At 35.6% G+C, this 11,108-nt stretch overlaps 2 long non-coding RNA genes across 2 annotated transcripts; one reads left to right on the plus strand and one right to left on the minus strand.

The window, feature by feature from the left end:
- Nucleotides 1–6,645: 6,645 nt before the first annotated feature.
- Nucleotides 6,646–9,980, plus strand: LOC107888088 (uncharacterized). Its single transcript, XR_001681275.2, has 2 exons — nucleotides 6,646–9,395; nucleotides 9,663–9,980. It is a non-coding gene; the product is annotated as an uncharacterized lncRNA (long non-coding RNA).
- On the minus strand, nucleotides 8,804–9,656 carry LOC121220245 (uncharacterized). Its single transcript, XR_005917418.1, has 2 exons — nucleotides 9,518–9,656; nucleotides 8,804–9,413 (listed from the first exon to the last, which is right to left on the minus strand). It is a non-coding gene; the product is annotated as an uncharacterized lncRNA (long non-coding RNA).
- Nucleotides 9,981–11,108: the final 1,128 nt, after the last annotated feature.

Genomic DNA, 11,108 nt, shown 5'->3' on the forward strand with positions numbered 1-11,108 from the left:
CTTCAGGATAAAAGAAATATTTGCTCAAAATGAGCTGTAAAAATGTATTTTTATTGAAATAAAGACGTTTAGAACATAAGCCTATTTCACAAAAAATTCTTATTGTTTCTAGGTTTTAAAACAACAAGTGTGTTTTGAACATTACTCTGTATCAACTCTAAAAACTACAGGAGTTTCTTCCACAGTCCAGTTGTTCAGAAACTTCTAGGCTCATAAGGGCGAATGCTTGCTAAATCTCCCTTCATCACTTTCTCTTCAGATATGATTGTGACAACCCTAATTTGACCCTAATCGAAAAGTGGTTTCAGAACCACAAAATCGAGTCACGAAAATAATTAGATGTTATATTCGGTGCTAATTGTATGTGGAATTTGTATGTGTGAATATTTCGTGCCTTGATTTTATCAATTAGGTGTTAATTTATAATAAAGGACTCATGTGATAAGACTTGAAAATGTGATAGGTGATTTTTAAAGTGGCCAAATAATGCATGAATTATTGACATGGGGGACTTGCATGCCAAATGGACCACTTTTAATATAGTGGCCGACCATAATGATGGTTGATAGATAATATATGCATTTTATTTTAGCATTATAATAGTTAATGGCTTTATATTATGAAATAAAGAATAATTAAAATAAGAAAAGAGTGATAAAAACAATGTATGTTCATCTTTCTTTTCCCCATTGCCGTAACTAGTGAAAGAAAAATAGAAGAAGAAGCCAAGGCATTCGGCCATGATTATTTCATAAATCAAAGGTATGTTAATGTAATTTTTTTGTAATTGTTTATGAAATTAAATTGATAAGTGCATTGTATAGTTACCCCATGGTTTAAATTCATGAATTATTGAACATATGTGCATTCGGCAATTCGTTAAATTGTGATAATTTGATAGCTTTTGGAAGGTGTTGTTTAGATGTTAATTTTGCTTATATGATAGCCGAATGAGTGTAATGTTAATGAATGATTAAGTTGAATTCATTGTTGAGAGGTATGAAGTTGAAGTTGCCGTATATATATATGTTTTTGGGAAAGGAAATTTGTTTTTATTTAAATTAAGCATGTTCTTATTAAATTGAGCTTTGAATTGATGTAATTAAGTGGAAAATGAATTGATGGGTTGTGAGTGTATAAATTTCCTTAGTTGGGGCAAAACATGTATTCGGCCATGTGGGTAAAATGTTAGATTTCGAACGTTTAAAGTTTTAAATTATAAATGGTTATTAGATGAGCCCTAAGCTTGTTAATCTTTGTTTGTGAAGTTTTCAATTGATATCTTAATTAGGGAATTGAATATTGTTTATAATTTGGGGTTATTGAAAGTCGAATTAGATGATAAATAACAATCGGCTATTGTGTTTATGTGAATATATATATGCTGAATGTAGTCTTGGATAAGTAAATTTTGATGTATTATATTGGTAACATGGTTATACCGATTGTGAAAATGTGATAAAGGTGCCAAGAAATAATTTAGTTGTTGGTGTTTTAAAGTGAATTGAAATAAAGTTTTGCCGAATGTGTTTATTAGTGTGTGAAAATTTGAATTGTAATGTTAAATCGTTAGTATGTGTTCTACGATTTCCGAATGTGAATTAAGGTAAATAATGTGGAGAATGATGAGTTGAGTTGTAAAATTTATGTATATGAATTAGTGGTTAATAGACAATCGGTCAAAGTGGTTAATATGCATTTGTATATGTTATAATGGCCGATTGTAATCAAGAATAAAGATGTGAATGAATGGTTGTTAATGAGTTGTCGTATGTTTCTTATTAAGAAAAATTGTTAATGTTTGAATCTAAATAAATTAGTTAAGTAATTAAACAAACCGATTTATTTTACCTAGCTCAAGAGCAAAAGGAACTTAACTCCGAAAAGGGAAAAGCGAAACAGATGGAATAGTCGATTCGTAGTTGTCCGACGACATTTAAGGTAAGTTCTTAAGTGTTTAATTTGAGTTCATATACTTATTGATTAAATGAAAATAGCTAAAAGGATGTTGTTTTTATTTAGCTAATATGCCGAGTAAGAATGAATTAATACTATAAACCAAAGATAGCTAGTATAGCTAAGTTGAATTGGATATGGAATTATAACATGTTAAATGAGATTTATGATCAATGTACCATGTTGCATGGGTGATGAAAGAGGTTTCACCATTTGTGATTATTAGAACCTAAGGGTAACCATGTTTGGATGTGATATTATTATTAATGATGTGTGATTGCCGAATGTAATTGAGGTATGGAATTCGAGTATAATACCTTATATCAAACGTGTACTTTATTCGAATGATGAAAGCCTTTGTACAAATGTATATGTGTTTCGGCCATAATTGAAGTTGAAGCATAAGTGGTGAAAGTATGAAAGAACATGTGAATTGATTTTTTTTGTAATGTGACATTCGGGCTTTGAGCCTAGCAGGCTATAATACCGGTGAGATGATATCGGGATTCGAGCCTAGGAGGCTATAATACCGGTGAGATGATATCAGGCTTCAGACCTAGCAGGCTATAATGCCGGCGAGATGATATCGGGTTTCGAGCCTAGCAGGCAAAATGCCGATGAATGAGTTCAGACTTAAAGTCTAACAGGCTTCGTGCAGGTGATGAATTCGGGTTTAACACCTAGCAGGCTTAATGCCGGTGATTTGATAAAAGTCTAAGACTATGATACTTCGTGTTAGAATGACAATTGAATACATTCAATATATTAAGTTGGCCAGGTACGTATCATGTACTTATATATGAGTTTGATTTGAATTGAATCATAAGTGTATAATGTGATGCATATGTGAATAAGTGTTATGACTATATCTATGATCATGATACATTCGGCCAAAATGTGAAGTTATGTGAAAATATTTAATTTACTTATGTTATATGAATTCAGATTCAAGTGAAGTTAATATGCTAAATATATGTTAAATGTTTATATATATATTCGGCCAAATGGCAATATGCCTAAGAAATGTCACTTGAGAATTTGATTGATCGATTTATAATTGAATTTAATTGTTTGCGTTGCTTAAAACTTACTAAGCTTATGGAAGCTTACTCCATTTGTTATGTTTCTCTGTTTTTAGATCGTTGACTCTAGCCACTTGCTCGGGGATCGTCAGCAACTCGTCACACTATCTATCGTTTTGGTACTATTATGTTTTGGAATTCGTATGGCATGTATAGAATAGACTTAAGTGAATGATATTTTGAGATGTTGTTGTATATAAGCTATGTGAATATGGTAACTTTTGAATGTCGGTATAAGTCTGAATTTTGATCTTTGATTTTGTGTAGCTATGCATATAATTGCTAATGAACTTATGTAAATGTGAATGTACAAATGTAGTGTTTTGGATTGGTAACTCTTCATAACCTACTCCGGCGACGGATACAGGTTATAGGGGTGTTAAATTGACATCGATGCTCAGGTTTCCTAACAAATCTTCATTGGATTAGTTACTTGTCAGCTTCCGTTCAGGATGAATAACTCCTCTTGACACGAACGTTCTGGATATATGAGTGAAGGTCATCAGCTCTCATCTGACCTCTACCCTATTTAATCTTTCTCTTCGTCTCTCTTGCTTCCTTTCCAACTTTTTTTTCATTTGATTTGTGTCTGGCCTATACCCTAAGCTAAAGCGATCCCATTTGTCAGCTAAGATTGGCACTTCGACTCGTCAATGGAGGAATTTTCCGAGTCCCCTTCTAGGCAATGCCCCTTTTCCAACTGTCAGTTGCAAGCTCATCCTCGTCGCTTCAGATATTTTGGGCATTGGGACCTTACTTCTCTCACTGATGAAGGTTACGTTCACAAATTCCAACGACCAAAAGGAACATTCTGTTGTTTCACTATCATTCTCTATGTATGGCGTATCACTGGCAACGGAGGCAATAATGTCCTCCTCCGCGTTTATTGTTATCAGCCGGCCCTCCATCACCAACTTTAGCTTTTAATGCAGTGACGATGGCACTGCCCCCACTGAATGAATCCAAGGCCTCCCCAATAGGCAATTATAAGAGGGCTTAATGTCCATCATTAGGAAGTCTATCTCGCATGTGTTTGGACCAAGCAACAAAGGTACCTCAATCCTTCCCATTACCTTCCTTTCAGTACCGTCAAATACTCTCACTATGTGTTGGAATATCTTCATATGAGAGCTGTCTATAGGTAATTTGTTCAATGTGGACAAGGGCAAGACATTTAGTGCCAACCTGTTGTCAATTAATACCCCTGGTAACGTATACCCCTTGCAGCGAGTAGTAATGACCAGAGCCTTGGTGGATCCCCTACCTCTTGGTGGTATTTCATCATCATTAAAAGAGATGAAATTGTCAGCACTTATGTTGTAATTGTCGGCACTTATGTTGTTGACAAGACGATCTAACTTGTTTTCCGAAATGTCATCAGTGACATAGGTTTCGTTCAACACTTTTACCAGCGCGTTACATTGTACCTCCAAGTTTAAAAGCAAAGCCAATACCGATATGCGAGTCGGTTGCTTGTGTAGTTGTTTCACAACACTATACTCATTGTGCTTTAGGAACTTCAAAAATTCTTTAGCTTTTTTCTTCGTTACAGGCTCATTAACGGATAGTTCTGGCCTCTCCTTCCCTTGCTCGATCACCAAAGATTTCCCTTTTACAGGTCGACTTTTGTACTTAGCGTGCTGACCGGACTCTCCTCTCTCGGAAATGTCACATTGTAGTTATAATTCCAATGCACTCTTTTTCTATCCTTATAAGGAAAAGCCACGGGTTTCTGAATTACCACTCTTGGTATCATTTTCGCTCCAGCTTCATTGATTCTCAATCGTGAGATGATGACCACCGAGTGATTGACTTCAGAGATCTTCTCTGACCCCCCGAGGTGCATACATCCTTTCCTTCGATAAATTCAAAGAACTCCAGCTCTTTGTTATCCATCAGACCTTGTACCAGGGCTCTGAATTCATTGCATCTTTCAATCTCATTATCTCCTTCATTGTAGAATTCACAATAGTTCCTCATATCTCGAAATTTACTCCCCAAATCCTGCATGATTAAACCTCGTTTCACCATTTTCCTCTAAATTTTTAAAAGTCAGTTTTCTATTGAGTGTCCCGTGATTCTTGCATGGTATTCACATTTGGCATTTGTGTCATACCATTTAGGGTATAGCGGTTACATCGGTTATAGGTAGAAAGGGGATACAACATGTGCGTCAAATAAATTTTGGTACAACTCCCTATACGTCATCGGAATGGGCGTAAACTGGAGTTTCTATGTATTTTACTTTGTGTTTAGCTCTTGCCTTGATAAGGTTTGCTGGCCCGTGGTTACTGTCCTCGGTTGGATCACGGTAATCAGTTTCGAATAACCTGTGCTCATATTATGCACTTCATTGTCTCTTTTCTTCAGGGCTGACCTCTTTGTGTTCTCCCCGACCTTTATCTTTCCACACTTGATTGCAGTCTCCATCATTTTTCCAGACATCACTATATCCGAGAAACTTTTAGTTGCGCTTCTCAGCATGTGATTAATAAAAGGTGCTTTTAGGATATTAATGAAAAGCATGGTTGTTTCCTTTTCCAGCAGTGGTAGTTGAACTTGCGTTGCAACTACCCCCACCTCTAAGCATATTGTCTGAAACTCTCTTTCGACTTCTTCTCCATATTCTGTAATGTGATTCTATCAGGCACTATATCCGTTATGTGGCCATATTGCTTCATGAAGGCCTGTGCTAGATCCTTCCATGAATTAACTTGGGTACGATTCAGTTGATTATACCATTTGGCTGCTGCCCTTGTCAAACTGTCCTGGAAATAGTAAATCAACAACTGCTCATTGTTGACATATCCCATCATCCTCCAATAGAATATTGTAATGTGGGCCTCAGGGAAGCTAATCCTATTATATTTTTCAAACTCTGGCATTTTGAATTTTGGAGGGAGTACCAAATCTGAACCAGGCTCAACTCCTTAGCATCCATTCCACAATGATAATCAGCGCTTTCCAACGCCTTGAATTTCTCCTCCAGCCATTTGTATCGGTCTTCAAGTTGCTTTGGGAGTTTCGCTCTTGCCCTTCCCACTTTCGTTACATCATCGTGGTCAGGGACTTCAAGATTTGCCCGATTGTCTTCAAGATTGGAACTTGAGCCCATTAGGAAATTTATCGGCGCCGAAGTACCAATCTGACATTGGGGTCTGATATTGACAGACACCCTTTGTGGTGGTGCTTGGGTATTCGTTGGGGTGAAACCTGAAGGGTAAGCAAGGTCCTCGCTGTCGTCCCCAGTATTGATCATAGGGCCATTCCCTTTTTCTGGCCCTCTAATCAGTAACTGAGTCAATTGGTTCATCATATTCCTTTGAGATTCTAGCATCAGATGCCTCATGTCCTGTTGGATTTTGGCCAACTATTCTTGCATCTGTACTTGTTGTTGATCCTGCATCTCCTTCTGCATTTGCTCCAATTTTTCCAACCTTTGATCCATAGCTTTATTTTTTTTTCGTGTGTAGTATTGATGTTCCAGGGTAACTATAATACGATTTCTAATTAATTAGGGTTCTTTTGTGAAATTTAATGCACATGATGCAATGTAATGCAAATGCATGAGATGAATGCAAAACTAAAAAAAAGGCGTCGATTCTAATCCAATTCCATTTAGAATAACTTTATTAGAAAATAAAATTCTTTACACAAAACAGATCATATATACGGCTTTGCCTTGACACTCAAAGTTTTAACTCTCTTAAGAAGCCAAGCCAGCTCACAACCCCGGTTTGACTCTAACTCATATTTCAAACTTAGCACGTCAGCCTGAACCGCTAAGGTTTGTAAATGATCGGCCACTTCTTGTATCTAAGCCACGACTTCGCCCATGACGTAATCTCTATCCTTAACGTGATCTTGGGACCGATGGAGTTGCTCTTTCCAACGCTCTTCATTTGCTTCAAGGAATTCAATCCGGAGTTCGCAGTTTTGTAACGCAATCTCAAGTTCTTCGACCTTCGTTTTCAACTCTTCGATCTTATTCAAACTCACCTTCAGCTCCATTGCAGAGTTACGACTATGACACTAATGAAGCGACTTTTCCAATTCTGTCACTCTAGCTTTTAACCTGACCTTCTCATTTTGGGTTTTCGACAGACTCTTTTCTAAGGCTTCTTTTCGACCCTGTGTATCCTGATATTTTCTCTTCCACTGATCAGCATTGGCCTTCTCCTCTTGGATCTCATGTCGCCATTATTCAAATGTTTTTCTAAACCCGGCAGTTCTCATTGACAGGCGCAATTTCTTATAATCCATTTTTAGGCTATCCAAATCTTCCTCGGCCTTATTCTTGCCCTTTCTCACTTTCTCGTTTCTAGCTTCGGAACATCAACATCAAGTTTCAAATGTATCTTTTCTTCTTCCAGTTGTTCTATTTTCTTTACGAGTTCTGTATTCCTTCTCTCAAAGTCCTGCCTTATGATTTCTAACTCGGGTGGGAACCACTTGTAGATATTCTTCCATCGACCGCGCACCCTCTTGATTTGGCTCAGAGATATTATCGTTAATCCTCTTATTCCGCCAACCATTATACTCAGGGGTCGTTATCGGACCTACTATCAGTCTTTTTATCCTGATTCCAAGCGTTGGACATCTCTCGTACCTTCCTCTTATAATTATCCCCCTTATACGGAAACTCGCATTGAGCTAACCCATGAGTTGCTAGTATGAACTGTCTCGATCGATATTGCCTTAATACAAGAAAAAGAGCATATCTTACGGCTCCCCAAATCTCAAGAAGAGGGACTCAGTCAAAATCCCCACATTGGTATAGGATCTCATCGGGAACCGACCAAGAATCAATTTTATAGTATAACAATAATTACGGCACCATGTTCTTAGATTCAATGAGGAAAATCAGAACTCAGTAAGTTAGGGCACCATTTTCCTGAAGCTCTCAAATACGAGTATTGCCTTATTTTGAGAAAAAATTTCGAATAAAACGATTCCAAAACTTAAGTGATATTAAAGCACAACCTTTTAAGCGACTAGAATGCGATGAAAGGATAATATACAACGCAAAGTAATAATTCGTAAATAAAATATTTCATTACTGAATCACAAATAACCCATAAACACAAACTAAGAATTACAATACACATAATAGCGATAACCACGTAACATGTTGTCCTATGCAAATATTAATATCAATATTCAAAGACTAATGAAAAATAATTTTAAAAGAAATATGAAACAAATTGACATAAATAAAATGTAACAAGTTTTTAAATAATGGTAAATAAATTGGAAACAAATAATATGAAAAATAACAAGAGAAATCTGAAATCAACAATATTCAAAAATAATAAATTATACGTATAAAAAGAAGAAATGGAAATAAGTATACATCCAAGTTTGAAATGAATTGTAAATAAAAGGAATAAATAATATGGAAAGTAATAATATATAGGTGAATCTTAAGATAAGTATTATGTAAGAAGAAATTTAAAGTAGTAATATACAAGACAATATATACATCAACATACCAAAAATAATATACGTAAAGTAAGAAAACAACTACATATAAATTATATATATACAATGTATAAAAATGTTTGAAAATAGCCATCATATAAAGCTTTAAACAAAGAATGTACACAAAGGGGAATTTTAAAATAAGTGAGTTATATAGACATAATGTTTCAAAAATATGCAAAAGAACAAAAAAGAATATGAATAATATAAAGTAATTTGAAGTACCGAATAAAAAGTTGATAATAATTTAGAATAAATAATAAAAACAATTTCAACAAAAAAACTGAAATTAAAAGGAAACAGACTCAATTGGAATAGAAACGGAATCGAAAAAGTAATCCACAAATAAAGAAATCGTTAAAACTTAATTTAGGACTAAAATGCAATGCGCCTAAACCCATGGGAATTAAAAACGAAATTATCCCAGGCTCCAAAACGCAGCATTTTATCATGGGTCAAAACAAAACTGACGCAAAATTCCTAGGCCAAAATTTAAAACAGAAAAAAGAATGCACATTGCCCTAATATATCAGCAACTCAAAGAAGAGGGGCTGACTGCATAAATAACCCCTTTTGACGAAACATGCGGGTTCCCCTAGGTATCGGATCGGGTCACACGGTCACTGGGTCATGCCATTATACGACACCCTTTTTGGGTCCTTATAAAGGCTAAAGCAAAGCCAAAAAAAAATAACATTCGGTCCTCCATCATAAGACAAAACCCTAATCCCCTTTAGAAAATTTAACCCTAAATGCTCTCACACCCGAACGTCGAATTCAGCGAAAAAGAAGGCCACCGTGAAAGCCATGGACGAAATCCCTTACTCGAACCTCCACACTTCCCAGGCATTCGGGTTCTTAGTGGCCAACACCTAGGTAAAACCCTTTCTTTGACTTTTATTTCAAATAGATTTGCATAAGAAACAAGAAATAAATAAGAAAGGAAAAAAATAGAAACGCAAATACAAAGAAGAATACCAGAAAAAAAATAAAGTAACCTTTAGAACTTTGAGTCAGATTCTTTTTATTGATTTCTCTTTTGTGTGTATTTTTTTATATTCCCAAAAAAAGATCCCCCTCTTTTACATATGTTTACGAAGGCTTTTATAGCCCTTTTTTACAACGTGTTTTACGCGTTTGTAGGTAGATTGAGCACGTCTCTAATGTGGCGTGGTGGATGAGCGTAAGACGTAGAAGGGTGCGCAACGTGCGGTGCCTGGAGACTGCTTCGATTGCGACGGCTGAAGGTTGGCTGTTAGGGTTCTGCCGAAAATGTTTTTTTTTTTGGTTTTGGGCTAAAAATTTGGGCTAGGGTTCAGGTGTTTTAGGATTGGGTTTGTATTGGCCTTGGTTGTATTGGTTCTGAGGGTATTTTGTTTAAATTTAGTATTAGTTTGGGCCCCGGGCTAAAATTGGGCCTAACTGATGTTTTATCTATTAAACTATTAAATCCTTTACTGACGGCCGAAATATTATTTTCTTGCTTAGAATCTATATGCATAATATGACTGCAGGTTTTATCTTTATATAAACAATCTGTTTCTTCCCTGTTACTTATCTTGGTGCCTAAAACCGTCTGTTATATTATTTTGTCTTAATCACAAAGGCCTTATGTCTCTCACTCAGACTTAAACAGGCAAAAGTAAGACAAAATAACAGATATATGGGTTTCAAGATAAATAACCACAGAATTAACGAAATTGCAAATTAAGGATAAAAACTTACAAGAGGTATTATGATATAAAATTTTCCAAGAACCGTTACTCCGGGGGACCTCTGATACCAATTACTGGGAATAAAAGATGCGGAATAAGGATTTTATTATTGTAAAAGGAAAGTTTACAAAGGAAAGATTATAAGGAGAGGATGTTTACAGCGAGAATACTGAAAGTAAAAGAAAGATTTCTAATTATTTTTTCTCGATGCCTTGTTTAGGCTTCATCCATTCCTATTTATAGCAAAATTTCTAAACTCTATCTAATTTTTCTTCAATCCCGCACAGTGTTTCTGATAAGGATGAATTTATTATGGCTTCCACGTATCCTTGTATTTGTCACATCACATAAATGCCTTGCTTTTCAGGTTGCCTTGAATTTCTTCTTTTCTTTTCCATGTGGTAGCTATTTTGTCTTTATCCTTCTTGGATATTGTCGAGATTCCACGTTTCTATTTCATCCAAGTGTAATGATTCTGGTGACAGTCTTGGTGAATTCCAAGTCTCCCACGTATTTCTGATTTCACCAATTACGTGTGATGGATAATCATCGATTTTTATATCAGCTATCTTTTTTAACAGCTTTAATGATTCTTCATCTCTATCTTTCTGGATATTTCCAGTATCATCAGCCACTATCCTTCTTCCATCAGTCCAGAGTTTGTAAGTCTGATGTTGAAGTATATGCTGAGCTGTTATTAATACTTAGTTAAAAAGGTTATAATGTTAGTGTGTGAGGATAAAAATGAATTTATTAGAAATTAACGAAGGCGTCAATGCGTGTATTAATGTTACTTTCTTTAAGTTCATTCCCCCACCTATATTACGGTGTGCAAAAAAGTTACTGCCAAATGAACCTCGACGACTATCTACGT

The sequence above is a fragment of the Gossypium hirsutum genome, chromosome A03 (assembly GCF_007990345.1).
Source record: "Gossypium hirsutum isolate 1008001.06 chromosome A03, Gossypium_hirsutum_v2.1, whole genome shotgun sequence".
Taxonomy (NCBI): Eukaryota; Viridiplantae; Streptophyta; class Magnoliopsida; order Malvales; family Malvaceae; genus Gossypium; species Gossypium hirsutum.